At 49.1% G+C, this 26,088-nt stretch overlaps 1 long non-coding RNA gene across 1 annotated transcript; it reads right to left on the bottom strand.

Moving 5' to 3' along the window:
• Positions 1 to 1,309: 1,309 nt before the first annotated feature.
• LOC105488159 (uncharacterized) lies at positions 1,310 to 14,556 on the bottom strand. The gene is made up of 3 exons (XR_011617557.1): positions 14,492 to 14,556; positions 14,021 to 14,127; positions 1,310 to 1,605 (listed from the first exon to the last, which is right to left on the bottom strand). It is a non-coding gene; the product is annotated as an uncharacterized lncRNA (long non-coding RNA).
• Between the last annotated feature and the right edge of the window lie 11,532 nt (positions 14,557 to 26,088).

Genomic DNA, 26,088 nt, shown 5'->3' with positions numbered 1-26,088 from the left:
ATATAAAAACATAAGGAAATAAAAATAATTGCGCAGTGAATGCCTATGTACCCATTCTCTACATTCATCCATCCCATCCATCCATGAACCCATCCATCCACACATCCATCCATCCATTCACCCATCCATCCATCATCCATTCATCCATTCACCCATTTATCCATCAGCCATCCATCTATACATCCATCCATAATCCATCCACTTATTCATCCATTCATCCACCCATCCATCCACTCATCCATCCATCGTCCATCCATCCATCTATTCACTCATTCAACCATTCACCCATCCATCCATCCATCCATTCATTTATTCACCCATCCACCCATTCATCCATCATCCATTTGCCTATCCATCCATCATCCACCCATCTATGCATCCATCCATTTATCCACCCATTTATCCATCCATTCATCCATCCATCCATCCATCCACCCATTCATCCATCATCCATTATGTATTCATTCATCCATCATCTATTCACCTATCCATCTATCCATTCACCCATCCATCCATTCATTCATTTATCCATCTGTCCATCTGTCCATCTGTCCATCCATCCATCCATTCATCCATCCACCATCCATCCATCATCCATCCATCCACTTACCCATCCACCCATCCAACCATTCACCCATCCATTCATCCATCATCCATCCATTCATCCATCGTTGATTCATCCATCATCCATCTTTATAAAATTAATACACTTTATTTTTTAGAGAAGTTTTAGGTTCATAGCAAAATTGAACAGAAAGCACAGAGAGTTCTCGTATATTCATCTTTCTCTATGCAACTTGCAATTATCAAAGTAACTTGCAAATATCAGCTCACTTCACTCCTAAACACTTCAACATGCCTAACATTTTTTTCGTTGGCTTTTTAAAAACTTTTTTTCTTTTTTGCTTGATGTTTTATTAGCATGCATAACATAACAAAATATCAAATATTTAAGCTTCTCGCCATGAGTAAAATTAAAATGCAGGGAAATGCCACATTTCCCATGTTACCATTTGATAAATTTTGACAAAGACATACACCTGAATAGCACAAACTCCCCTCCTCTGATGTAACAGATTCTCCCTGGCTTCTGTGTAAATAGTCTAGTGGGGAGTGTGGCAAAAGTACCCACAAGCCCACCTGGTTTGCTTTTTTACATAAACTTTTTTGTTTAGAAACATTTAAGACATGATAGTAGAGCTGCAGTGAATGACAGTAGAGTTGCTATAGACCCCTCACCCAACTTCCCCAAACGCTCTCGTCTCCCATTACCGTGGCACATCTGTCAGAACCAAGAAACAAACACTAGTACAGCACAAATGTCACTTTACTCAGATGTCGCGCATGTCCTTGTTCCGTTCAGGATCCCACCAGGATGCCACATGGCGTCTCACCGTCATGCCTCCTTAATCTCTTACTGTCTGCCACTGTTTCTCAGACTTGCCTCGTTTTGAGGACTTTGACATTTTGAGCAGTCCTGGCGAAGCAGACCACAGAAGTGTGCTGTCCCAGGGATCTGGGGCTGCACGTCTGAGATCCAGATGTTGGTAGGGCCACACCACCTCTGAAGCCTGTAGGGCAGGGGTGTCCAAACTTGTGGCTTCCCTGGGTCACACTGGAAGAAGAATTGTCTCAGGTCACACATAAAATACACTAACAGCTGATGAACTAATAAATAAATGAATAAATAAGTAACAAAAACGCAAAATAAAACCTCTTTTTTTTTTGAGACGGAGTCTCGCTTTGTTGCCCAGGCTGGAGTGCAGTGGCGTGATCCCGGCTCACTGTAACCTCCAACCCCCGGGCTCAAGCGATTCTCCTGCCTCAACTTCCCGTGTAGCTGGGATGACAGCTACACACACAAAATGTCCCTCTGGGCCAGGCGTGGTAGCTCACACCTGTAATCCCAGCACTTTGGGAGGCTGAGTTGGGTAGATTGCTTGAGGCCAGGAGTTTGAGACCACCTGGGCAACATAGCAAGACCCCACGTCTACCAAAAAAAATTTAAGAATTAAAAATTAGCCAGGCCTGGGGGCATACACCTGTAATTCCAGCTATTTCGTAGGCTGAGGGGGAAGGATCGCTTGAACCCGGGAGTTAGAGAACCATTCTGGGCAACATAGTGAGACCCTATCTCTTCAAAATAACATTGTTTTAATTGAGATGGAGTTTCACTCTTGTTGCCCAGGCTGCAGTGCTGATCTCAGCTCACTGCAACCTCCGCCTCCCGGGTTCAAGTGATTCCCCTGCATCAGCCTCATAAGTAGCTGGGATCACAGGTGCCCGCCACCACGTGCAGCTTTTATATTTTTAGTACAGACGGGGTTTCACCATGTTAACCAGGCTGGTTTTGAACTCTTGACTTCAGGCGATCTACCCGCCTTGGCCTCCCAAACTGCTCGGATTACAGGCATGAGCCACTGTGCCCAGCCAAAAAAAGTTTTTTAATATGAAAAAAAAAAAAAAAAACCCTTCTGTTCGCCTCCTATCAGGAGGTACGTGTTCTCGTCTTCTCACCCATGCTGCTAGTAACCCTGGTCACCTGGCCAGCTCTCCCCACGGTACGTGACCCCACTTCCTTCCCCTTTCCAAACTCTAGTCTTTGTAAACAAGCCACTAAGTGCAGCCCAGGGGGAATTTGGGCTGTGGGGGGGGGATTAAGCTCCCTTCTTCAGGATGGGGGAGTAGATTTAGATTTGATAGTTCTTAAGAATACGGCTGGGTGCGGTGGCTCATGCCTGTAATCCCAGCACTTTGGGAGGCCGAGGCGGGCGGATCACAAGGTCAGGAGTTCAAGGCCAGCCTGGCCAATATGGTGAAACCCCGTCTCTACTAAAAACATAAAAAATTATCCGGACGTAGGGGTGGGCGCCTGTAGTCCCAGCTACTCGGGAGGCTGAGGCAGGAGAATCGCTTGAACCCAGGAGGCAGAGGTTGCAGTGAGCAGAGATCGTACCACTGCACTCCAGCTTGGGGGATAGAGCAAGACTCTGTCTCAAAAAAAAAAAAAAAAAAATTCTTCTATAAGAGAGATGTGTTATTTCACCTTTCCCTGCTAACTCACTCATCTCTTTCTTTCTTTCTTTTCCTTCCTTCCTTCCTTTCTTTTTCTTTCGTTTGTTCTTTCTTTTCTGCAGAGTCTTGCTCTGTCTCCCAGGCTGGAGTGCAGTGGCGCGATCTCGGCTTACTGCAACCTCTGCCTCCTGGGCTCAAGTGATTCTCTTGCTTCAGCTTCCCGAGTAGCTGGGATTACAGGCGCCCGCCACCACGCCCAGCTAATTTTTGTACTTTTAGTAGAGACGGGGGTCTCACTACGTTGGTCAGGATGATCTGGAACTTCTGACCTCAGGTGAGCCTCCCGGCTCAGTCTCTCAAAGTGCTGGGATTACAGGCGTGAGCCAATATGCCCGGCCTCATCCGCATATTTGTTTGTATCAGTGTGGACTCACAGATACTTATTCGATAATGTGTATTCCGGTCCAATTCCATATGACTTGCTTCCTTGACGCCCACCTCTTTCCACGTCAGGTGCTATCAACAAAACACAGATTGGTGCCCAAGGGGAGCCTGGAGGTGCCACCGCAGCGAGGGCACTTGGGGCTTCTGGGTGGGAGGAAGCTTCATACCAACGAGGCTGGAGCTGACCTGCCAAGTGTGAACCACTCTCCACGGGGACCCCTGCCTGTGTGACCCCAGCCTGTGTGACCCCAGCCTGTGTGACCCCTGCCTGTGTGACCCCTGCCTGTGTCCCAGCCTGTGTGACCCCAGCCTGCGTGACCCCTGCCTGCATGACCCCTGCCTGCGTGACCCCTGCCTGTGTGACCCCAGCCTGTGTGACCCCTGCCTGTGTGACCCCTGCCTGTGTGACCCCAGCCTGTGTGACCCCAGCCTGTGTGACCCCTGCCTGTGTGACCCCAGCCTGTGTGACCCCTGCCTGTGTGACCCCAGCCTGTGTGACCCCAGCCTGTGTGACCCCAGCGTCCAGCCCTCCTTCCCGGACGCCTCCCCCTGCCAGGCTCCCGGCCTCCCTGGGGCAAGCGGGTTGGAGGCCAAGACTGGGCGCCTCCCCCAGCCCCTTTATCTCACCACGCCCAGCCCTGAGCCTGGCACAGACCTGGCTCCATAAATATTTGCTGCCGTTCGCCCCACTGCTCCCGGCTCCCAACCCAGGCTCCTCCCGCCGCTGGGCCTTCGTCCAGGCTGGGCCCTCCCCAGGCATCAGCTCTCTGGGCTCAGGGAGGGAGGGGGCAGTCATGGAAGCAGATGAGGAACCAGGGAGAGGAGAGGGACCCACCCAAGGTCACACACTGTAGGAGGGAGAGAGAGACAGAGGGGGAAGAGAGAGATAGAGGGGGCAGAGAGGGGGAGACAGAGAGGGCAGTGAGGGGGAGAAAGAGGGGGCAGTGAGGGGGAGAAAGAGGGGGCAGTGAGGGGAGATAGAGGGGGCAGAGAGAGAGAGACTGAGGGGGGAGAGAGGGGGAGACAGAGGGGGCAGAGAGGGGAGATAGAGGGGGCAGTAAGGGAGAGACAGGGGGCAGAGAGGGAGAGAGAGAGAGAGGCAGAAACACCCAGAGAGACAGTGGGAGAGAGGGAGAGAAAGGCGGGGAGAGACAGAGAGATGGGAAGAGAGACAGACAGAGGAGATAGAGAGGGAGAGAGAGAGACAGAGAGAGAGGGAGAGCGAGCCCTGGGCAGACAGAGACCCGGAGCGCGGGAGCGAGGCAGTTGGGTGGCCTCCAGCCTTCCGACAGTGGGATAATAACCCCACTGCTATTTATTATCTCACCCGCTCACCAGTGCCAGCCACTCCACACACATCATTCACTCCTTTAATCTCCACCACTCTGTCGGTTCCCAGCACAGGCCACGCGCTCTCCTCTTCGGCCTCTCACGGACAACTCTCTTTGCCTGGGATGACCTCCCGCCCTTGGTTTCAGGCCTCCCTTTACATACACCCCCACGACCTTCCCAACTCCTCCCAGAACCAGCTCTCTCTCTATCAGTCCCTGCTGTGGGCACCATTCTAAGAGGGTCCTCAAGACCCCTGTTCCCCAGGTACTCACATACCCACTCCCAGCCCTTCAGTCAGATGCTGCTCTAGGTGCAGAGTTACCCCAGGTAGAATTAACGTTCCAAGTTCAGGTGGGGCGCGGTGGCTCAGGCCTGGAATCCCAGCGCTTTGGGAGGCCAAGGCGGGGAGGTCGCTTGAGGTCAGGAGTTTGAGACCAGCCTGGCCAACATGGTGAAACCCCATCTCTACTAAAAATACAAAAATTAGCCGGGCCTGGTGGCGGCGCCTGTAGTCCCAGCTACTCAGGAGGCTGAGGCAAAAGAATCGCTTGAACCTGGGAGGCGGAGGTTGCAGTGAGCCAAGATCGCACCACCGCACTCCAGCCTGGGCGACAGAATGAGACTTCACCTCGGGGAAAAAAAAAAAAAAAAAAGGTTCCAAGCTCAGGCCTGGAATCCCAGTGCTTTGGGAGGCCAAGACAATAGGATCGCTTGAGCCTAGAGTTTGAGATCAGCCTAGGCAACAAAGTGAGACTCTGCCATCTCTAAATAATAATAATAATAATAATAATAATAATAATAATAAAAAATAAGATTCCAAATCGGCTGACTTGAAAATAGGGAGACGCTCTTCGGTGGGCCTGGCCTAATCAGGTGACCCCTTAAAAGGAATGAGCCTCTTCCTGAAGCACCTGTGAGGCAGAATTCATCACTGCTGGTTTCGCAGGTGGCGAAGGCCATGTGGCAAGCAATGCAGTCAGCGGATTCCAGCCACAGCCAGCCAGGGCGTGGGAACCTTCGTCCCACCACCACGGGGCACTGAACCCTGCCATAGCCTGAGGGAGCTTGGAAGACAGTCCCGAGCTCCAGAGAGAACTCAGTCCAGCCAACACCTTGATTTCAGTCTGGTGAGACCCCAGCAGAGCCCCCAGACATGCGGTGCCAGACCCCTGGCCCGCAAAGCTGGGAGTGGATGAATGGGTACTGTTTGAGGCGGCTGGGTTTGTGGTCGTGTGTTTCCCAGTGTGGAGGATGGAAACAGTCTCTCCGTTTTGTTTCCTTCCTGGCACACGCCATCAGCGTAAGTTGGTTTCTTTATCTGTTTAATTCTCTCAAGTCCGTCCGTCCGTGTTCGCTTCCTGGGGCTGCAGCAGCAACGTACCACAAACCGTGTGGCTTAAAACCACAGAAGGCAGGGCGTGGCGGCTCACGCTTGTCATCCCAGCACTTTGGGAGGCCGGGGCAGGTGGATCACCTGAGGTCAGGAGTTCGAGAACAGCCCGGCCAACACAGTAAAACCTCGTCTCTACTAAAACATTAGCCGGGTGTGGTGGTGGGCCTCTGTAATCCCAGCCACTTGGGAGGCTGAGGCAGGAGAATCACTTGACCCCAGGAGGCAGAGGTTGCAGTGAACCAAGATCGTGCCATTGCACTCCAGTCTGGCCAACGAGTGAAACTTTGTACAAAACAAACAAACAAACAAACAAAAAAAACCCCACCACCACCAACAACAAACCAAACCACAGAAGGATGCTGTCCCAGGGCTCTGGGGGCTGGAAGTTTGAGACCAAGATGTCAGCAGGACCACACTCTGTCTGAAGCCCGTATGGGAGGGGTGTCCAAGCTTGCAGCTTCCTTGGGCCACAGTGGAAGAATTGTCTTGGGCCACACATAAAATACATTAACACTTAAAATAACTGATGAACTAATAAATAAATGCAAAAATGCAAAAAGAAAAATCTCATAATGTTTTAAGAAAGTTTACGAATTTGTGTTAGGCCACATTCAAAACTGTCCCGGGCCGCATGTGGCCTGAGGGCTGCAGGTTGAACAGCCTTGCCGTGGGGGTGCTTCCTTGCTTCTCCCTAGCATCCAATGGTTGCCAGCAATCTGTCTATTTGTTTGTTTGAGACAGGGTCTAGCTCTGTCGCCCAGACTGGAGTGCAGTGGTGCGATCTTGGCTCATTGCAACCTCAACCTCCTGGGCTCAAGCGATCCTCCCACCTTAGCCTCCCGAGTAGCTGGGATTACAGGCAAGTACCGCCATGCCCGGCTAATTTTTTGATGTTTTATAGAGATGGGGTCTCACTATGTTGCCCAGGGTGTCACCAACCACCCTTGGCATCCCTTGGCCTGTGGCTGCACCACCTCAGCCTCGGCCTTCATCAACACAGGCATCTTCCCTATGTGGGAATCTGTGTCCAAATTTCCCCTGTGTATATATGAACAGCAGTCATACTAGAGTAGGATTCCTCCTCTCCAGGACGGCCTCATATTAACTAATTTCATCAAAACAACCTGATTTCCAAATAAGGCCACATTCTGTCGTACTGAGGGTTAAGACTTCAACATATATATATCTTCCAGAGACAGAATCTCACTCTGTTGCCCAGGCTGGAGTGCAGTGATGCAATCATAGCTCACTACAGCCTCAAACTTCTGGGCTCAAGCAATCCTCCCACCTTAGCCTCCCAAATAACTGGGACTAAAGGCAAGGACTACCATACCCAGCTAATTTTTAAATTTTTTTTAGTAGAGACAATGTCTCACTATGTTGCTCAGGCTGGTCTTGAACTCCTGGATTCAAGCAGTCCTCCAACCTTGGCCTCCCAAAGTTCTGGGGTCACAGGCATGAGCCACCATACTTGGCCCTAAGTCTTTTATATGTAGCAGTGCGAGGCTTCTGAAAAGTCCCCCAATGATCCCTCCCTCCCAGTGCTCACACTTTTAAGTAATCCCCTTCCTCTAAATATGAACTGGACATAGTGACTTTTAATGGAATAGGGGAAAAGTGATGGGATGTCACTCTCAAGATTAGGTTACAAAATACTGTGATTCCTGTCTTGTTTCTCTCTCTCTTCCCACCCTCACCCCCACTTTCTCTTTTTGGCTTGGCTTCCGGTCTTTGATGGGGCCAGCCGCCATGCTGGCAACTGCCCTGTAGAGCAGCCCATGGGGTAAGGAACTGAGGGTGCTCTCTATCCAACAGCCTGCAAGCAACAGAGACCCCCAGTCCAATAGCCTGTGAGAAACCAACTCTAGCCAAGACAGGAGTGAGTCTGGAAGCAGATCTTTCCAGTTGAGCCTTCGGATGAGACCTCAGCCTAGCTGATGCCTTGATGGCAGGCTCATGAAAGTCCCTGAAACAGAGGACCCAGCTGAGCTGGGTCCAGCCTCCTGACCCAGAGAAATGATGAGAAATGGGTGTTGTTTTGAGTAGCTAAGTTTCGAGGGTAACTTCAGCAGTAGAAACTAATCCACATGTATTAACCCATTCAATTTCTGTAACAAGCCTAGGTGATATATACTGTTATTATCCCCATTTTACAGATGAGGAAATGGAGGCACAGAGAGGCAGAGATGTTTGTCCAAGGCCCGTAAGTAGCAGGGATGGGGGGTAAAGCCAGATAGCCTGGCTCTAGAGTTTATACTTTTAGCCACCCCACTATTGTTGTTTCATTGTTAAATAATAATAACTGGCAGTCAGGTGTGCTGGCTCACACCTGTAATGCCAGCATTTTGTGAGGAAAAGGCAGGAGGATTGCTTGAGCCTAGGAGTTTGAGATCTGGTGAGACTGCATCTCTGAAAAAAGAAAGAGGAAAGAAAGAAAAAGAGAAAAAAAGGAAGGAAGGAAGGAAGGGAAAGAAAGAAAGACAGAAAGAGAGAGAGAGAGGGAGAAAGAAAGAAAGGAAAGAAAAAAAGAAATGTAGCCATGTGTGGTTGGTGGTGGTATTCACCTGTAGTCCCAGCTACTTTGGGAGACTGAGGTGGGAGGATTACTTGAACCCCCGAGGTCGAAGCTGCAGTGAGCTATAATTGCACCACTAAACATCTGCTGCTGCTGTTACCACTAAGTTTTTTTGTTTGTTTGTTTTGCTTGTTTTTTTTTTTTTTTTTTTTTTTTTTTTTTTTTTTTGTGAGCCAGAGACTCACTCTGTCGCCCAGGCTGGAGTGCAGTGGCGCGATCTCGGCTCACTGCAAGCTCCACCTCCCGGGTTCACGCCATTCTCCTGCCTCAGCCTCCCGAGTAGCTGGGACCCCAGGCACCTGCCACCACGCCCAGCTAATGTTTTTTGTATTTTTAGTAGAGAGTATTTTAGTTTCACTGTGTTAGCCAGGATGGTCTCGATCTCCTGACCTCGTGATCCGCCTGCCTCAGCCTCCCAAAGTGCTGGGATTACAGGTGTGAGCCACCGCGCCCGGCCCTGTTACCACTAAGTTTTAAATATACACACATATATGTATAGGAATATAGGTTTACATGTATATAAAATTGAAATATATTCTTCTTTTAAGTCTCTAATTGTTCTAAACCGAAAAATAATAAAAGACGTGGATGACAAATGATAACTGAAAATTGTTTTGTTATATATAGGAGAGATTCTTATGAAACTAAACTAAACATATTCTTTTTTTTTTGAGATGGAGTTTCACTCTTGTTGGAGTGCAATGGTGCAATCTTGGCTCACTGCAACCTCCGCCTCCTGGGTTCAAGCGATTCTCCTGCCTCAGCCTCCTGAGTAGCTGGGATTACAGGTGTGCACCATCACGCCTGGCTAATTTTTTCTATTTTTAGTAGAGACGGGGTTTCTCAATGTTGATCAGGCTGGTCTCGAACTCCCGACCTCAGGTGATCCACCTGCCTTGGCCTCACAAAGTGCTGGGATTACAGGTATGAGCCACTGCACCCAGTCGAAACTAAACATATTCTTAAAACACAATGCAGGCTGGACACAGTGGCTCACGCCTGTAATCCCAGCACTTCGAGAGGCCAAGGCAGGTGGATCACCCGAGGTCGAGAGCTGGAGACCAGCCTGGCCAACATAGCAAAACCGTCTCTACTAAAAATACAAAAATTAGCCAGGTGTGGTGGCGTGTGCTGCAATCCCAGCTACTTGGGAGGCTGAGGCAGGAGAATCGCTTGAATCCAGAAGGCAGAGGCTGCAGTGACCTGAGACTATGCCACTGTACTCCAGCCTGGGTGACAGAGCAAGACTCTGTGTCAAAAAATATATAAATAAATACATAAACTGGAATTCAGCAATCACTGTTACTGACATTTACTCAAATGAGTTGAAAACTTAGTTCCACACAAACCCCACATGTGAATGTCTACAGCAACTTTATTCATAATTGCTAAAACTTGAAAGTAACCGACCGGGTGCAGTGGCTCACGCGTGTAATTCCAGCACTTTGGGAGTCCAAGATGGGCAGATCACGAGGCCAGGAGTTTGAGACCAGCCTGGCCAACATGGTGAAACTCCATCTCTACTAAAAATACAAAAATTAACCGGGCATAGTGGTGCATGGCTGTAATCCCAGCTACTCGGGAGGCTGAGGCAGGAGAATCGCTTGAATCTGGGAGGTGGAGGTTGCAGTGAGCCGAGATCGTACCACTGCACTCCAGCCTGGGCGACAGAGCGAGACTCCGTATCAAAAAAAAAAAAGAAAGTAACCAAGATGTCCTTCAATACATGAATGGATAAGCCGTGGTCTATCCACACAATGGAATATTATTAAGCAATGAAAATATATGAGATGACAATGCAACGTTTTACTGAAAAAAAAAAAAAAAAAAAAAAAAAAGAGCTACCGAGCTGTAAAAAGACACGGCGAGAACTTAAACGCATGTTTCTAAGTGAAAGAAGCTAATCCGGAAAGCCTGCACACTGTTTGATTCCAACAATATGAGGTTCTGGAAAAGAAAACTACAGAGAGAGAAAAAAGATCAGTGGTTGGTGGGAGCTAGGAGGGAGAGAGGGATGAGGAGGTGGAGCGCAGGAGATATTTAGGGCAGTAAAACTGTGATATTCTGTGTGATTCTATAGTGATGGGGACGTGTCATTACACATTTGTCTAAAACCACAGGACGTACAACTTCATGAACCAGAAGCGAGTCCTCATGTACACGGCGAACTGTGGGTGACAATGGTGTGTCCCATGCACCACCCTGGTAGGGATGTTGGTAGCGGCAGAGGCTGTTGGGGAGGGGCAGGGAGTAGAGAAGAAAGAACTGTGTACCTTCTGGCCGGGCGCCATAGCGCACGCCTGTAATCCCAGCACTTTGGGAGGCTGAGGCAGGCAGATCACCTGAGGTCAGGAGTTCGAGACCAGCCTGGCCAACATGACGAAACCCCGTCTCTACTAAAAATACAAGTTAGCTGGACGTGGTGGCGGGCGCCTGTAATCCCAGCTACTTGGGAGGCTGAGGCAGGAGAATCACTTGAACCGGGGAGGCGGAGGCTGCAGTGAGCTGAGATTGTGCCACTGCACTCCAGCCTGGGTGACACAGCGAGACTCTGTCTCAAAAAAAAAAGACCTTTGTACCTTCTGCTCAATATTGCTGTGAACCTAAAACTGCTCTAAAAAATAAAGTCTATCAATTAAAAAAAAAAAAGGAAGAACCGCCCCCGCCAGCAGTCAAGAAAAAGATGCAGGTGATTATTACATGACGATTATTGAAAATAGTTCTTCTATACAGGAGGGGACGTTAAAAGTTAAAAATAGGCCTGATGTGATAGCTCACACCTATAATCCCAGCACTTTGGGAGGCCAAGGCAGGAGGATCGTTTGAGCACAGGAGTTCAAGACCAGCCTGGGCAACAGAGTGAGCGTCCGCCTGTCTTTACAAAAAAAAAAAAGAAAGAAAGAAAGGAAAAAAAAAACCAGCTGAGCATGGTGTCATGTCTGTGTAGTCCCAGCTACTCAGGAGGCTAAGGCAGGAAGATCACTTAAACCCGGGAGGTCAGGGCTGTAGTGCACTCTGATCATGCCACTGCACTCCAGTCTGGGTGACAGAGTGAGATCCTGCTTCCAAAAGATAAATAAAATTTAAAATGATCTGGGCATCTCACAGGCTGTGTTTGCTGCGGTCCCTCACTCCCTAAAATGCAGGTTCCACAAGGCCAATTTTTTTTTTTTTTTTTTTTTTTTTTTTTTGAGACAGAGTTTCTCTGTGTTGCCGAGGCTGGAGTACAGTGACGCAGTCTGAGCTCACTGCAGCCTCCAGCTCCTGGGCTCAAGTGATTCTCCGGCCTCAGCCTCTCCAATAGCTGGGATTACAGGCACTGTAATCCATGCCTGGCTATAGGCCAAAAATTTTTTTTTTTTTTTTTTTTTTTGAGACGGAGTCTCGCTCTGTCACCCAGGCTGGAGTGCAGTGGCCGGATCTCGGCTCACTGCAAGCTCCTCCTCTCGGGTTCACGCCATTCTCCTGCCTCAGCCTCCCGAGTAGCTGGGACTACAGGCACCCGCCACTTCGCCCGGCTAGTTTTTTTTTTGTATTTTTTAGTAGAGACGGGGTTTCACCGGGTTAGCCAGGATGGTCTCGATCTCCTGACCTCGTGATCCGCCCGTCTCGGCCTCCCAAAGTGCTGGGATTACAGGCTTGAGCCACCGCGCCTGGCCAGGCCAAATATTTTTTTAATAGCATTATTGAGATATATTTCATATACCACAAAATTCGCCATGTAGAGTTTGTGCAACCATCAACACAATCTTTTTTTTTTTTTGGACAGGGTCTTCTTACTATGTTGCCCAGGCTGGAGTTCACTGGTGTGATCTTGGCTCACTGCAACCTCCACCTCCCAGCTTCACGTGTTTTTCCCACCTCAGCCTCCTGAGTAGCTGGGATTACAGGGGTGCACGATCACACCTGGCTAATTTTTCTTTTTCTTTTTTTTTTTTTTTGAGATGGGAGTCTCACTCTGTTGCCCAGGCTGGAGTGCTGTGGCACAGTCTTGGCTCACTGCAATCTCCGTCTCCCGGATTCAAGCAATTCTCCTGCCTCATGCCCCCAAGTAGCTGGGATTACAGGCACCTGCCACCACGCCTGGCTAATTTCTTGTAGTTTTAGTAGAGACGGGGCTTTACCATGTTGGACAGGCCAGTCTCGAACTCCTGACCTCGTGATCCGCCCGCCTCGGCCTCTCTAAGCTCTGGGATTACAGGCGTGAACCACTGCACCCGGCCTAACACAATTTTAAAACATTTTTCATCACCCCCAAAAGAATCATTGTACCCCTTAGCAATAGCCCCCCAGTACTCGCCTCCTGCCCCCCACGCCCTAGGCAGGCACAGATCTGCTTCCTGTCTCTGCAGACCCTCCTGAGGGCTGGAGTTGGCTTTGCTTTGAGGTGTGCCCCAGATGCTGCAGCAATGCTTAAGTCCAGCATGGTAGCAGGTAGGTGTCCAATCGCTATTTATTATTATTATTATTATTTTTTTTTTTTTGAGACGGAGTCTCACGCTGTTGCCCAGGCTGGAGTGCAGTGGCGCGATCTCGGCTCACTGCAAGCTCCGCCTCCCGGGTTCCCGCCATTCTCCTGCCTCAGCCTCCTGAGTAGCTGGGACTACAGGCGCCTGCCACCGCGCCCGGCTAATTTTTTTTTTGTATTTTTAGTAGAGACGGGGTTTCACTGTGGTCTCGATCTCCTGACCTTGTGATCCGCCCGCCTCGGCCTCCCAAAGTGCTGGGATTACAGGCTTGAGCCACCGCGCCTGGCCTATTTTTAATTTAATTAAATTAATTAATTTATTTTGAGACAGAGTCTCGCTCTATCACCCAGGCTGGAGTGCAGTTGCATGATCTCGGCTCACTGCAAGCTCCGCCTCCCGGGTTCAAGCGATTCTCCTGCCTCAGCCTCCCAAGCAGCTGGGACTTCAGGTGCCCGTCACCACGCCCAGCTAATTTTTGTATCTTTAGTAGAGACGGGTTTTCTCCATGTTGGCCAGGCTGATCTGGAACTCCTGACCTCAGGTGATCCACTCGCCTCAGCCTCCCAAAGTGCTGGGATGACAGGCATGAGCCACCACCCCAGCCCTCAATCATTTTTTAATCAATCTTGTTTCAATTTGAACCCCAGTCACCACTGGCCTGACCTCTCTTGCTACTGTTAATTTACTCATCCGCCAGGTCTCTGAACCCCTTCCTCACCTACCCACTTTCCCGTCAGGATGGCTCAGAGCCACTTCTAGGCCCCTCTTGGTCACCTTTGGGAAGAGGCATACCTTGCTTCGTAACGGCGGCATCCTGGTTCACGGAACCTTCCAGGCACCTCCGGAGCAGGGACAGAGTCTGTCTGTGGTCTCCCAGCACCCAGCCTCAGCTCAGGCCTCTGCATAAAAAGTCCCCAGGAAATGTGTGTTGTGTTTGTATGGAAAGAAGAGAAGTCAGCAACCTTGGCCTACACCCGCCCCTGGCTCCTGGCCCACAAACATGTACGAATAGCAAAGAGGCCGAGGGTGTGCACCGCAGGGTTGATTGGCGTTTGAGTCCCTCCTGCTGCTGATCTATAGCGAGATGACGGGCAGGAGGCTTAGTCTCTGTGAGTCTCACTTTCCTCAACCATGAAGCCGAGCTAATAATAGGACCACCTCCCCGGGGTGCTGTGAGGATTAGCACTGGGGCTGGTAATATGTTCAGTAAATGCTGGCTACAATTATTGTTAATCACATGGGGTTTTTGAAGTCATTACAAACCTGCCACGTTCGGTCATCCGTCTGTCTCCTCATTCCGTCCGTCTCCTCATTCCATCCACGTTTCCTGAGAAACAGAGAGAGAATCCAGTGTGCTCGGAAATTCTGCGTTCTTCCACGTGCCCGGGTGTTGGGTGAGAAGGGCCAGGTGGAAATAACTTGCAACAGGTGCAGCTCCCGAAGGGCTCAGAGGCCAGGTGGGGGAGTGTGGACTCTATCCCAAGAGCAATAGGGAGCCATGGGAGGCTATTGAGGAGAGGGCCTGGGTAAGAAGTGAATGTTAGAAAGATGGCCAGTGTGGCAGCTCATGCCTGTAATACCAGCATTTTTGGAAGCCGAGGCAGGAGGATCACTTGAGCCCAGGAATTTGAAACTAGCCTGGGCAACATAGTGAGAGCCTGTATCTGCAGAAAATTCTAAAATTAGCTGGGGAGGATGATGCACACCTGTAGTCCCAGCTACTTGGGAGGCTGAGGCAGGAGAATCACTTAAGTATGGGAGGTCAAGGCTGCAGAGAGCTGTGATTGCACCACTGCATTCCAACCTGGGTGATGGAGTGAGACTCTGCCTCAAAAAAGAAACGGAAGGGAGGGAGGGAGGGAAGGAGGATAGGACAGGAAAGGAGAAAGAGAGAGAAAAAGAGAGAAGACAGACAGACAGAAGGAAGGAAGAGAAAGAGAGAAAAGAAAGAAAGAGAAAAAAGAAAGAAAGAAAGAAAGAAAGAAAGAGAAAGAAAGAAAGAAAGAAAGAAAGAAAGAGAGAGAGAGAGAGAAAGAAAGAAAGAAAGGGAGGGAGGAAGGAGGAGGGAGGGACGGGGGAGGAGGGAAGGGGAGAGGGGGAAGGAGGGAGGGAGGGAGGGGGGAGAACCGACACACTCGATTCTCCTTATTCATGGTGGTTATCTTCCTTAAAGTAGCTGAGAACACCAAATTGGCAAATACCGAGCCATTACCACTGGGGGAAATACAGGGTTAGATTCCTGCAGGCCGCTGGTTACAACATCTTCATCAAACAACCAATACATAACCTCGCTGACTTTGCCTTTCTGTTTAAAGACATCTTTTACATATATATTGTTGATTCATTGTCATTGAACTCACTGCCAGCAGGAGCACAGCTCATACCTAAACGAAGTTTTTTTTTTGACACGGAGTCTCGCTCTGTAGCCCAGGCTGGAGTGCAGTGGCCCAATCTCGGCTCACTGCAAGCCCTGCCTCAGCCTCCTGAGTAGTTGGGATAACAGGTGTGCGCCACGACTCCCAGTTAATTTTTGTATTTTTAGTAAAGACGGGGTTTCATCACGTTGGCCAGGCTGGTCTCAAATGCCTGGCCTCAAGTGATCTGCCTGCCTTGGCCTCCCAATAGTGCTGGGATTACAGGCGTGAGCCACCACGCCCGGCCGGATTTTCTACGTGAAGCACTACAGAACGTTCCCAAGCACTGAAGAGAACCCTGTTCAGCACTGAGCTTGGGAACTGAAGTGTAGAATCACCAACAAAAAGCACAAACCTGCAGAATCACCAACAAAAACACAAAAATGTGAAAATCGTGGCACCAACATAAAAAAAAAAAAAAAAAAGATGCTTGTTTGTAGGAGTGGCTGAAATGAAAAGGCGGAGCGTCGCTTTCCTCAGCCTCAGCTGGGGATGTGCGGATTGGCAACTCACGTTTTTCACAGCTCTGGGCACACCTGCAAAAGTCATCTTTTTTTTTCGTTGCTGTTGTTGTTCTTTCCTCCCTTATTATTTTTTTGTTCCACCTTGACAAATAAAGAATGTATACAATTGTTGTGTACAACAAGATTTTTCTTTTTCTTTTTTTTTTTTTTTTTTTTTTTTTTTGAGACGGAGTCTCGCTCTGTCGCCCAGGCTGGAGTGCAGTGGCGCGATCTCGGCTCACTGCAAGCTCCCAGCCTTTTCTATTGTTTTTAAAGACAGGGTTGGCCGGGCGCGGTGGCTCAAGCCTGTAATCCCAGCACTTTGGGAGGCCGAGATGGGCGAATCACGAGGTCAGGAGATGGAGACCATCCTGGCTAACACGGTGAAACCCCGTCTCTACTAAAAAATACAAAAAAAACTAGCCGGGCGAGGTGGTGGGCGCCTGTAGTCCCAGCTACTCGGGAGGCTGAGGCAGGAGAATGGCGTAAACCCGGGAGGAGGAGCTTGCAGTGAGCTGAGATCCGGCCACTGCACTCCAGCCTGGGTGACAGAGCGAGACTCTGTCTCAAAAAAAAAAAAAAAAAAAAAAAAGACAGGGTCCCACGACGTTGTGCAGGCTGGAGTGCGGTGTGTGTTTTTCACAAGTGCAACTCCAGCTCTTTAACTCCTGGCCTCGAGAAATGCCTCAGCCTCCTAGACAGACGTGACATGACAGCTTCCTAGACTAGACATGCCCCACTATGTCTGGCTAACATGACGTTTATATAAATGTACACATATACACACAGATTGGAAAATGGTTACATCAAGCTGTATAATTAACATATGCATTACCTCACATACTTTTTTTTTTTTGCAGTGAGAATTCTTTTTTTTTTTTTTTTTTTGAGACGGTGTCTCCCTCTGTTGCCCAGGCTGGAGAGCCCTGGAGAGCAGTGATGCGATCTCAGCTCACTGCAACTTCCACCTCCTGGGTTCAAGCAATTCTTCTGCCTCAGCCTCCTGAATAGCTGGGACCACGGGCGCCCACCACCACACCCGGCTAATTTTTTGTATTTTTAGTAGAGATGGGGTTTCACCAGGTTAGCCAGGATGGCCTTGATCTCCTGACGTCGGGATCCGCCCACCTCAGCCTCCCAAAGTGCTGGGATTACAGGTGTGAGCCACTGTTTCCAGCCGTGAGAATTCTTAAAATCTACTCTCTCAGCAATTTTTGAGCATACAATAATACATTGTTATTAACTATAGCGCTGTGATGATCATCATCATTACCATATACATATATATTTTTTTGAGACAAGGTCTCACTGTGTTGCCCAGGCTGGAATGCGATGGTACAATCAGTACAGTCAGAGCTTACTGCAGCCTCCATCTCCTAGGCTCAAGTGATCCTCCCACTTCAGCCTCCCAAACCGCTGAGACTATAGGTGCATGCCACCACGCCTAATTTGTTAAAAATCTTTGTAGGATGGGCACGGTGGCTCAGGCCTATAATCCCAGCACTTTGGGATGCCGAGGCAGGTGGGTCACCTGAGGTCAGGAGTTCAAGACCAGCCTGGCCAACATGGAGAAACTCCATTTCTACAAAAATTAAAATAAACAATAAAAAAATAAATTAGCTATGCATGATGGCGGGTGCCTGTAATCCCAGCTACTCAAGAGGCTGAGGTGGGAGAATCGCTTGAACCCAGGAGGTAGAGGTTGCAGTGAGCCGAGATCACGCCATTGCACTTCAGCCTGGGTGACTGAGCGAGACTCCGTCTCAAAAAAAAAAAATTTTTTTTTTTTTTGGTCGAGATAGGGTCTCGCTATGTTTCCTAAGCTGATCTCAGCAAGACCAGCTATGTTTCCCAGCTGGTCTTGAACTCCTGGTCTCAAATCATCCTCCTGCCTGGGCCCCCAAAGTGTTGGGATTACAGGTGTGAGCCACCCCACTGGGCCAACCCTGTGATTTGGGAGATACAAATAAATTTTAGGGAATGAGAACATTTGCAAATACGAAATCTTCAAATGAGAGCAACTGTGTATCCAAACATTATCATGTCAACACGTAACTGATATAAAAATCAGTTGTCCGGGCAGGATGGCTCACACCTATAATAATCCCAGCATTTTGGGAGGCCGAGCCAGACAGATCACTTGAGGCCAGGAGTTCAAGACCAACCTGGCCAACATGGCAAAACCCCATCTCTACTAAAAATACAAAAAAATTAGCCTGGTTTGGTGGCATGGCTGTAATTCCAGCTACTTCGGAGGCTGAGGCACGAGAATTGTTTGAACCCAGGAGACAGAGGTTGCAGTGATCCAAGATGGTACCACTGAACTCCAGCCTGGGCAACAGAGCGAATCTGTCTTAAAATAAACAAACAAACCAAGTAATGAATCAGAGCTACTTGATTGACACTCTCTTTTTTCTTTTCTTTTTTTTTTTTTTTTTTTTTTTGAGATGGAATCTCGCACTGTCACCCAGGCTGGAGTGCAGTGGCCAGATCTCGGCTCACTGTAAGCTCCGCCTCCCGGGTTCACGCCATTCTCCTGCCTCAGCCTCCCGAGTAGCTGGGACTACAGGCGCTCGCCAACACAACCGGCGAGTTTTTTTGTATTTTTAATAGAGACGGTGTTTCACCGTGTTAGCCAGGATGGTCTCGATCTCCTGACCTCGTGATCCGCCCGTCTCGGCCTCCCAAAGTGCTGGGATTACAGGCTTGAGCCACCGCGCCCGGCCAACACTCTCTTCTTTCAATCGCAGAGTCTATTGCATGCTGACAGCATGTCTCAGTTTGAAACAGCCACGTTTTAATGCCTTGGAGCCACACGTGGCCAGTGGTTTCTGTATTGGACCACACAAGTCTCGCCAGCTTTCTTCAGATTCTCAAAGGGATCTATGAACTCAACAAACAAACAAACAAAAAATCAGATACAACCACTCTGGAGAGTCGTATGAGAAGATCTAAGAAAGCTGCTCATTCTCCTATCCTCTGACCCCAGGAATTCCACTCCGAGGCCAATACCCCAGAAAAAACACGCCACTTAGCACAAAGCAACACGTATAAGAATATTCTTTGCCCTGCTTGCTCCTAAGAGCACAGTACTGGAGAAACCTAAAATGTCCATCACCGGAAGAATGGATCCCTCAAGACAGTATGTCCACGCACTAGAAGATTCAACAGCTCTGCAAAGGAAGAGGCCTGAGCTCTGTGTAACAATCCCTTGCAAGCAGTGTTGAGCTGGTGTGGACAAAACCAGCTGCAGAAGGTTGGAAACACCATACTGTTTATACAGCATTTAGAAACATGCAAGAATACTCTAGCAGTTATGGATTTATACTATGTAGCAAAAGTCTTTTGTAATCAAAGAATGACAAACACCTCATTGGAGACGGTGGTTACTTTTGGAAGGGAAAGGATTTGGAGAGGAGAATGCACTCAGGATTTCTATTATATCTGGAGAATTATATATTTTTCTTTCTTTTCTATTTGTTTGTTTATTTTTGTTTTTTTGAGATGGAATTTTGCTCTTGTCGCCCAGGCTGGAGTGCAGTGGCGCGATCTCGGCTCACTGCAACCTCTGCCTCCCGGGTTCAAGCGATTCTCCTGCCTCAGCCTCCCGAGTAGCTGGGACTACAGGTGCAAACCACCACGCCCAGCTAATTTTTGTAATTTTAGTAGGGACGGGGTTTCACCATGTTGGCCAGGCTGGTCTCGAACTCCTGACCTCAAGTGATCCACCCACCTTGGCCTCCCAAAGTGCTGGGATTACAGGCTTGAGCCACCACCACTATTTATACATTTAAAAACATGCAAGGCAACATTGTCTAGGATTTACGCTACATAGCAAAAGTATTTTGTAATCGAAGAATAATAAACCCCTCATTGGAGGTGACTTTTAGAAGGGAAGGGATTTGGAGAGGCGAGTGCACGCAGTGTTTCTGTTATATCTGGAGAATTATATTTCTTTTTTTTTGAGACAGAGTCTTGCTCTGTCGCCCAGGCTGGAGTGCAGTGGCGTGATCTTGTCTCACTGCAAGCTCCACCTCCCGGGTTCACGCCATTCTCCTGCCTCAGCCTCCCGAGTAGCTGGGACTACAGGCGCCCACCACCACGCCCGGCTAATTTTTGTATTTTTAGTAGAGACAGGTTTCACCATATTGGCCAGGCTGGTCTCGAACTCCCTACATTGTGATCCGCCCGCCTCGGCCTCCCAAAGTACTGGGATTACCGGCGTGAGCCACCACACCCGGCCTAGAATTATATTTCTTAAACAGAATGGTGGATACGTGAATACTCATTATATTTTGGGGGATATGTGTGAAATGTTTCACTTCACAGAGAATCCCAGCAAGGTTTTGTGCTGTGTGTGAGCTGGTCAGAGATGACCATAAGACTTAGCATGTGTGGCCTGTCTGTGCCTTGGGAAATAATAGTTCCTATGTCATAGGTAGAACATAAGGATTAAATGAGATTACTATAAGGGTATGGAAAGCCGCAGAACGGTGCCTGGCCTATAGTTACTGCCTCAAGCGTATTTGTCAACAGCAATAATAATTGTCAAGCATTCACTGTGATCCATGGTATGGCTTGTGTTTTCATCCGTTTTTTTTGTTTGTTTGTTTGTTTGTTTTTTTGAGACAGTTTCACTCTTGTTGCCCAGGCTGGAGTGCAGTGGCACGATCTTGGTTCACTGCAATCTCCACCTCCCGGGTTCAAGCAGTTCTCCTGCCTCAGCCTCCCAAGTAGCTAGGATTACAGGCATGTGCCACCCTGCCCAGCTAATTTTGTATTTTGAGTACAGACAGGGTTTCTCCATGTTGGCCAGGCTGGTCTCGAACTCCTGACCTCAGGTGATCCACCCACCTCAGCCTCCCAAAGTGCTGGGATTACAGGCATAAGCCATCACGCCCGGACTCCATTATTTTATTTAACAATATTTGTTCAATGTATATGTGGTACAATAGAAAGAAAATAGCATTACTGTCTTAAAACAGGAACAAAGGGCCAGGTGTGGTGGCTCACGCCTGTAATCCCACCCAGAACGTTGGGAGGCCAGGACCAGAGGATAGCTTGAGGCCAGAAGTTTGAGACCAACCTGGGCAACATAGTGAGATCCCACCTCTACAAAAACTTTAAAAAGTAGGCAGTGCAGTGGCATGCACCTGTGATCCCAGCTACTTGGAAGGCTGAGGTAGGAGGATGTCTTGAACCCAGGAAGGCAAGGCTGCAGTGAGCCATGACTGTGCCACTGCACTCCAGCCTGGATGACAGAGTGAGACCCTGTCTTAAAAACAAAATAAAAAAAAAAAAGTAGGAGTGGGCCAGGCGCAGTGGCTCACACCTATAATCTCAGCACTTTACTCAGGAAGCTGAGGCAGGAGAATCGCTTGAACCCAGGAGGTGGATGTTGAAGTGAGCCGAGATCGGGCCACTGCACTCCAGCCTGGGTGGCAAAGCGAGACTCCATCTTGAAAAAACATACAAAAACAACAGCAAATTAAAAAAAAAAAAAAAAAAAAAAAAAAAAAAAAAAAAAAAAAAAACCAGGAGTGAAAGCATTTCCACCTTTCCTGCGAAGGTCGGTGAACTCATCAGGATGACTATGGAAGGCTGAGATTGTGGTCTACTAGTTTATAACCTCTTTCCAGATAAAGCAAATCAGTTTAAAGTTACCACTTTTTTTCCTTCTCTTTTTCTTTTTACCTTTTTGGCCTAAGGATGGAGTGGGATGGGGAGTGGGTTATATTGTCAACTGAACAATCTTTGAAGTGTAAACTAATTTTTATGTGTTCTTTCAGTATATATTTTATTAATTGAATTTACTTTAAAAATAACATATAAGTATATATATTATACATAAGATATATACTACATCACTTAATATGTAATATAGGATAGTATATATCATATCTAAAATAATTATCTTAGATATATTATGATGTACATTAGTTTATGCATTATACATATTAATTTTTTTTAACAACAGTGCTGTGGGTAGGAGCTGGGGCTGACCTTCATTTCATACAGGAGAAAACGGAAGCACAGAGGTATCCCAGGGATTCAAGACCAGCCTCAAATTCCAACATAGTGAGAGGGTAGAGGCCGCATAGTGAGACCCCGTCTCTACAAAAACTCATCACAACAATGACAATAATAGATGAAAACACAAGCCACAGCACCGAGTACGGTACGAGTGTTGAACAAAATTATGATTGTTGTTGTTGTTAACACACTTGACTTGTTGGCGTGCCCTCGTTTGGCCAGGAGGGGACAAAGCCAGGAAACGGTCACAGAAGGAGCCCTGGGAGGCTGGTGAGCGGGAGGGAGGGGAGGAGAGAGGCACACTGCCCAGCTTTAATGAGGGGTGTGTGTGTACCCTGAGGCCAGGACTGCAACCTCCCCCACCACACCTGCGTGCCGAGGTCACTCCGGGTGACCCCGCAGAGCGGCGTTACTAAATGGGGAGGTGCAAAGCTCCCCAGATCACCAGCGAGCCTCTGGGGGAGGGCTGGGAGGGGTAGAGGCCCGCAGCGTTCCCTCTCACTCTCCTCCCCGGGGGGACCCAGGTGGCCGGCTCTGCAGTCAGACCTTTCGGCTCTAGAGTAGCAGATGCGCTTGTCCTGTCGGTGCACAGCCAGCCCCTGGTCTCCAGTGGAGGAGCTCAGCTGGAGCTGGGCACCTGAGGTCAGCCTCACAGGACCTGCGTGGGCAGGGGGCACAGAGGAGCCAGGAGTCACCAGACCTCAAGGCATCCCAGCTCTGCCTCTCGCTGGCTGTGGCTCTGCGGCCCATGGCTGCCGCTTCATGCCTCCCTGTCCCCATCAGGAAATTGGAAACCATCGTTCTACCGACCCAGGGCTTGTTGGCGGGACTCCACAAAGTCTTAGGTGAAAAAGAGGGAGAGACCGAGAGAGCGTGACCAGGGCCTGGCACCAAGTAAGCACCAAGTGTTACTATATTACTGTATCATCATCACTGTATTATTTTATCACAAATTTTTGAATAAGTAACACATACTCACAGGAAAAATTCAAATAATGTAAAAGGCACAGTGGTAAAAAGTTCCCTGAAAGTCATACAGGACGTTGACGTTGATTCCTGACTCATAAAGCAAATAAGGCATTTTTGTTTCGTTTTCTTTTCTTTTCTTTTCTTTCTTTTCTTTTAGACAGTCTTACTCTGTCGCCCAAGCTGGAGTGCAGTGGTCCATCTCAGCTCACTGCAACCTCCACCTCCCACGTTCAAGCAATTCTCCTGCCTCAGCCTCCAGAGTAGCTGGGATTACAAGTGCACACCACCACACCTGGCTAATTTTTGTGTATTTGTAGAGATGAGGTTTCACCACACTGGCCAGGCTGGTCTCGAACTCCTGACCTCAGGTGATCCAACTGCCTCGGCCTCCCAAGGTGCTGGGATTACAGGCGTGAGCCACCACGCCCAGCCAAGGCATTTAAAAAAAATAATAAATGTGAGAAATTGAAGACAGACTTGTTATTATCTGATTTCGAGAAATTGTTGGGCTGGGTACCGTGGCTCACACCTGTATTCTCAGCACTTTGGTAGACCGAGGTAGGAGGATCACTTGAGCCTGGGAGTTTGAGACCAGCCTGGGCCACACAGCAAGACTCCCTCTTAAATTTTTCTTTTTTTATTTCATTTTATTTTTTTGAGACAGACCCTCGCTCTGTTGCCCAGGCTGGGGTGCAGTGGTGCCATCTCGGCTCACTGCAACCTCTGCCTCCTGGGTTCAAGCAATTCTCCTGCCTCAGCCTCTTGAGTAGCTGGGATTACAGCCTCTTGAGTAGCTAGGATTGAGCAGCGAGGACGCCCACCACCACACCTGGCTAATTTTTGAGTTGCGGTTTCACCATGTTGGCCAGGCCGATCTTGAACTCCGGACCTCAGGCAATTCTCCCGCTTCAGCCTCCCAAAGTGCTGGGATTACAGGCGTGAGCCATCATGCCTGGCCTCATCTTCAATTTTGTTAAAAAATCATTAAGTATGACAATTTTACTGTAGTTGAGCTAGAAATGTTCCTTACTTTTACAGATAGGTACACCCTAGTGTTTGGGCCCAATTCATCATGATGCCTGTAGTTTAGCTTATAACTTGTAGCTTTTCATGAAGGGAAATTTTCCAGCATAACCAAAAACAGAGGAATAAAATGAGTCCCTTTCCTCTCACCTGTTTCACCACCCACCCAGCCCCCCATACACACAAACACACACACAGACACACACACACACACACCCAGCCCCCCATACACACACACACACACACACACACACCGAGCCCCATACAAACACACACACACCCAGCCCCCCATACACACACACACACACACAGACACACCAAGCCCCCCATACACACACACACACCCAGCCCCATACAAACACACACACACCCAGCCCCCCAGACACACACACACACAGACACACACACACACACACACATTTTCTTTTCTTTTGCCAGACTGTTTTTTTGTTTGTTTCTGAGACAGAGTTTCGCTCGTTGCCCAGGCTGGAGTGCAATGGTGTGATCTCGGCTCACTGCAACCTCCGCCTCCCAGGTTCAAGTGATTCTCCTGCCTCAGCTTCCCAAGTAGCTGGGATTACAGGCATACGAGTCACCACACCCGGCTAATTTTGTATTTTTAATAGAGACGGGGTTTCTCCATGTTGGTCAGGCTGGTCTCAAACTCCCGACCTCAGGTGATCCGCCCACCTCGGCCTCCCAAAGTACTGGGATTACAGGCGTGAGTCACCGCGCCCAGCTGGCCAGACGATTTTAAAGTAAACACACCAAGCTACTCAGCATTTCCACTTCCAAAAGACTTCATATCTATCATTTACTTGAAACTAGTTTGTATGCCCCCCCAACAAAGAAATAAAGATCAAGAAAATAAGGCCAAATGGTCACATCTGTGAAGTGTAGCCAATGGGTGTTCATGACAGCGCTTTTTTGCTTTTGTTTTGTTGTGATTATTTTTGTTTGTTTTTGAGACGGGGTCCCGCTCCGTTGCCCAGGCTGGAGTGCAGTGTCGTGATCTCGGCTCACCACAACCTCTGCCTCCCAGGGTTCAAGAGATTCTCCTGCCTCTGCCTCCCCAGTAGCTGGGATTACGGGCATGGACAGCGCTTTTTCTACTTTTCTGTAGGTTTGTGACTTTCTCCAGTCTAACCTCAGAAGAGTCAAACAGCAAAGGAAGTTCTACCTCTGACCCTCCTTGGGCCCCATCCAGCTCCCCAGCGGCCAGCGCCACAGCCGGTTTCCTGCAGATCCTTCCAGAGCCTACGCGTCGCTGCCGCTGCTGTTTCTTTATTAATAGCAGGGCTGTAGTAGTAGTGGGAACACGAGTGGGGCAGGCAGCAGGCCTCTGAGTCACACAGACCTGGCCCGGGGCCCGCTCCCCTTCTGACCTTGTGTAACACGATCGCTTCTCGGAACCTCAGTTTCCTGCTCCGTAAACTGGGGATAAATACTGACCCTTTGGGCAGCTGGGAGGATCCAGTGTAAATCTAGGCGCGGAACAGGTGCTGAGAACATGGGAGCACCTCTGTCCCTGGCGCTTCCCACAGCCACTCCAGCTCCCGAGTCCTGCGGGAGGAGGGGCAGGGCCTGGACTCCTGAGTCTGAGGGAGGAAGGGCTGGGGGCCTGGGTCTGATGGAGGAGGGGCTGGGACTCTGGACTCCTGGGTCTGAGAGAGGAGGGACTGGGGACCTGGGTCTGAGGAAGGAGGGGCTGGGACTCCGGACTCCTGGGTCTGAGGGAGGAGGGGCTGGGGGCTTGGACTCCTGGGTCTGAGGGAGGAGGGACTGGGGGCCTCGGTCTGATGGAGGAGGGGCTGGGTGTCTGGACTCCTGGGTCTGAGGGAGGAGTGCCTAGGAGCCTGGACTGTTGGATCTGAGGGAGGAGGAGCTGGGGCCAGGACTCCTGGTGTGAAGGAGGAGG

Source organism: Macaca nemestrina, chromosome 20 (assembly GCF_043159975.1).
Source record: "Macaca nemestrina isolate mMacNem1 chromosome 20, mMacNem.hap1, whole genome shotgun sequence".
In the NCBI taxonomy this organism is placed as follows: domain Eukaryota; kingdom Metazoa; phylum Chordata; class Mammalia; order Primates; family Cercopithecidae; genus Macaca; species Macaca nemestrina.
This window is presented reverse-complemented; position numbering and strand designations above follow the sequence as displayed.